This window comes from Cucurbita maxima, unplaced genomic scaffold (genome assembly GCF_002738345.1).
Source record: "Cucurbita maxima cultivar Rimu unplaced genomic scaffold, Cmax_1.0 Cma_Scf00086, whole genome shotgun sequence".
Lineage (NCBI taxonomy): Eukaryota > Viridiplantae > Streptophyta > Magnoliopsida > Cucurbitales > Cucurbitaceae > Cucurbita > Cucurbita maxima.
In genome coordinates this window covers 20,041-24,498 of record NW_019272102.1, presented here as the reverse complement: position 1 = coordinate 24,498, position 4,458 = coordinate 20,041, and positions in this window count along the sequence as shown.

Below are 4,458 nucleotides of genomic sequence, written 5' to 3'. Positions count from 1 at the left end.
ATGTTGACCTTCCCTCGGTTTTCTCAATTTTAACCTCCTTCCTGATCATTCTCAAGAAAATCTTTATGGTTCTAGAAACTAGACAAAATAAGGAGTTCGTGGAAGGAAATTTGAGATAATTCGAATATTGGATGCTCAAGAACGAAAATCCCAAATGTCCACGACGAGGTAAGTAGTGACCTCGAACGTTTTGTTAAAAAATACTTGTAGGAATCCATTGGATTTTCCATATGAACCCTAACATAAGTATAAATTTAGGATATATGAAAGAAAAACAAAAAGAACGGTGAGTTAAGGTCCTAAATTGATCAAAATGCTCAGGATTTAAGTAACGTTAAAATAACTCTCTAAATGAACTCTTAGGATGACTTATGAAAATTTGAAAGCCATTGGAACACGTTAAGTAAAAAAACCATGAATTATGGATAAAATGACCAAAATGCCCCTAGGAAGACTTATGAAAATCCAAGGTCTATACGTGCTCCAAATGGTTTCGTACTTCTTATAAGGTCTATTATGAAGGTCATGAAGATATGTTTGAGGTTTCAAGTTGATTGGAGCAAGTTTGGAACCTAAGCCAAGTTAGGACCCAAGAATCACCTACAAGGAAACACCACAAGAACCAAGACTCTTATAGAACCCTCTAAAGAACTCCCTAAGAATCTATGATCTTCTAGAACAACTCATGCTAAGATGGGTTCATATGGTTACAAATGCAAGTTTCAACTTATGCCTCGAGGAATTACGAACCTTAGAAACTTACAAGATTGAGAAACAAGAACAATACCACACAAGCTTTACAACTACCTAAGTAAGAAGAATGCATGGTACCACTCAAGGATAAGGACCAAGGTTCTCAGACACAAAAACTCTAATCATGTCCAAAATGACCAATGACCTCCTAATATGCCATGTTCATGATTGGCCCAAAAGCTTTGCAGGATTCCATGTTCATGTATGCACCGACCACATGACCTTTATGGTTTATCATGGGGATTAGTCTAGGTCATGATAGAACAAGAAGATAGTAAGTTACCCTAGCCAAAAATCAAAAACTCATAAGACCTCCCACGGTACAACGTGCTCATGACTTAGACTACGCTGCTTGGAAGCATGAAGCCTTGAGCGTATGTGGTTAGACTGTATCATATGGCAAGCCCTTGATTCACGATTAGACTACATCTCTTGGAACTTAAGAAGTCTTGGATGTTGTTTTTCAAACTATGCCGCTTGGAATGCATGAAGCCTTGGGCATAGGTTAGTAGACGGTATCGGAGGGCAAACCCTAAAATGCGGGTTAAGACGATGTCGCTTGGAACTCATGAAGCCATGAACGTACGTTAAGACTATCGCTTGGAACGCATGAACCCTTGGACACAGGATTGCTAGATGCATAGCTAGTGCCGTAAATCCTAGGGGGAGTGTCTTGGAGAACGAATCAAGAACAGAACAAGAACAAAGAAAGTATCTGGAACAAGAGAAAGATCCAGGTCTTGAACATGGATCAAGATCCAAGTTCTAAGGACAAGAACTAATACCCTTAAAGAATAACTGTGAATGTTTGCATAATTCACCACACCTAAATGATGTGAAAGATATCTTATTTATAATAAAATAAATTACAAGGATAAGAAAATAGTAATAAATGGAAAGATACCTATGGTAATAAGGCAAATATTAGATATTTTTCTTATAATAAAATATCAAATATAATATATATGGTAAACTATAATTTATTACTAAATATCGTTAATAATAACCAACGTTTCATAATCCAGGGACCAAGGTACTCAGGAAATCAAGATAAGAACCCGAACTCAAGAACAAGAATTGGAGAACGTAAGTACTTACACCAATAACAAGAACAAGAACAAGACCACAACAAAGAAGGTGGTAGCCTAGAATATTAAGGACACGATTAAGAACCTACACGTAGGCTACTTACAGAGTCTTTGTCTCATTCTTTATTCTCTACTCTTTTTAGGTAATAAGGAGTTGGCCAAGGTCGGGAGCGGACTCTGAAGTAGGTGCCATAGACAAACCTCACTCGTTGTCCTCAACCCATTTGTTTTAGCACCGAAAAGAATTGAGAGGGAGTATGAATACGAGAGAGGAGAAGAAAGAGGAGTTGGGGGTAAAGCTTAAAATTCCAACTTTTTATGGGAGATCTGATTCAGAGGAGTATTTGGAATATGAGAGAAAAATTGATCATGTTTTCGATGGCAACAATTTCAGTGAAGAAAGAAAATTGAAGCTTGTTGTGGCTAAATTTTGTGATTACGCTAATATATCGTGAACATCTTTGAAAATAGAGTGGAGGAGAAATTATGAAGAACCAATTAAAACGTGGGAGGAATTGAAGACATTAATGAGAAAAAGTTACATTCCAAAGCATTATTCTCGAGTACTCAAGCAAAAACGGTAAATTCTGAAACAGGGATCCAAAGGAAGAATATTACACAAAAATTTAGGCCCTTATGAATAAAACATACATTGATAAAGACGAAGAGGATACGATAGCTAGATTCCTCGGTGGGATGAACTGAAAACTTGCTCACCAAGTGGATAGGCAAGCGTACTTTGACATGCAAGAAATGTTGCACCGTGCTATCAAAATCGAAGGGCAACTAGATTGAGAGAAGGAGAACTTCAAGAGGTATGTTATTTCTAAGTCTATTACTTACAATGCTTGGAAAAAAAATGTCGATATTGAAAGGATAAATTTCAAGGTTAGAGGCAAGTATAAGGTTGAAAAAAGAACAAAGATGAGACATCCAAGGGTAAAGAGGAAGTGGAGGAATACAAAGAGGTCATATTAGTCGTGATTGTTCTAACAAGTGAGTCATGATCATAAAGAATGGACAAGTTGTCATACATAGTGAGGAAAGTTACCAAGATGAGCTAGTTGAAGAAAAATTCAAGAGAATGAGGAGGAATTGAAAGATTAAAAATAGTGAAAAGAATAATGAAATTGAAAAAAAAAATGAAAGAAAGTGAGTTGTTTGGCTAGAGTTGGAGAGGTTAAAAGCGCAATGTTTTCACAAAAACCCTCTTTATACTTAAGTACAAGTAAGAATGTTTGGTCTCTAACGATAACAATTTTTATTTGCGTTGTATGTTTCAATCACTTTTACAAGAATTTGAGAATTGTTCGAAGATGAAGTACCTAAAGGGCTACCTCCCATTAGAGATATCGAACATAAAATAGATTTCATTCCGGGGGCAGTCATTCCAAATAGGCCAACTGTAGAGCAAACCCAACTGAGATTAAAGAAATTCAAAGGCAAGTTGGGGAGCTCATGGAGAAGGGGTATATACGAGAGAGTTTGAGTTCATGTTCTATACCAGTCTTATTGATGCCAAAGAAAGATTGAACGTGGCACATGTGCGTGGATTCTTGAGCCATCAACAAAATCACAATAAAGTATCGACGTCCTATTCCTAGGCTAGACCATATGCTTGATGAATTTCATGGTTCATATCTATTTACAAAGATTGATTTGAAATCTGGATATCATTAAATTAGAAGGCATATACGAGATGAATGGAAAAAAGCTTTCAAAACTAAGGTTGGATTGTATGAATGACTTGTCATGCCTCTTGGGTTAATAATGCTCTTATTACATTTATGGGCTTAATGAATCATGTTTTGAGAGAATATTTATTTAGGAAAGCATGTTGTTGTACAATTTGATGATATTTTAATTTATTCAAAGACTTTGTATGAGCATTTGAAGCATGTTAAAGTGTGTTTTGACTATGCTTAGGAAAGATAAACTTTATACTAATGTTAATAAGTGTAGTTTTTGCAAAGTTAACTTTCTTGGCTTCATAGTTGGTAAAAATGGAGTAAAATAACTCTTTTCTCTGAAGCTAAAGGAATCCTTAATTTGAAGGAAAAGAGACAGTAGATAGAATTTTGAAACTTACCCCTAATTTGAGCCCAAAATGGATTTTCTTCAATTGGGCTTGTTCTTGAGGTTATTTCTTTTCGTTGTCTTCTATGGAAACATTCATTGGAGGTGCGATTGGGATCGTCCTTGCTTGACATATTCTCGTGTATCCTCGGATTGAAATTTTGAGTTTTCGTTGAAGCTCTTCAATGGCGAATTGGATTGGGGGAATGATTTCTAGGCACTTTCAGCATTGAAAGAACAAGTTGAAGAGAAATAGTGTAGAATTGCTCTCGAAATTGGAAGAAATCTGAGAGTAAGAGACCCAAAATCTAAACGCTTATTACCTACTATTGAGAGCTCGATTCTTGTTCCAAACTATTGCCTAAGCTTTCAACTTTATACGGGAAGCTTAAATTGACATTGAGAGCTTCAGAATCACTACGATTTTGAGATTGAACTTTCTGGATAATCCGTAAAAAATATCTACACCCGTCAGAGGACATAGATTTTTATCCCTTTTTATTCATGGTTCTTATAACTAGCTACTCTATTTTTCTATTAA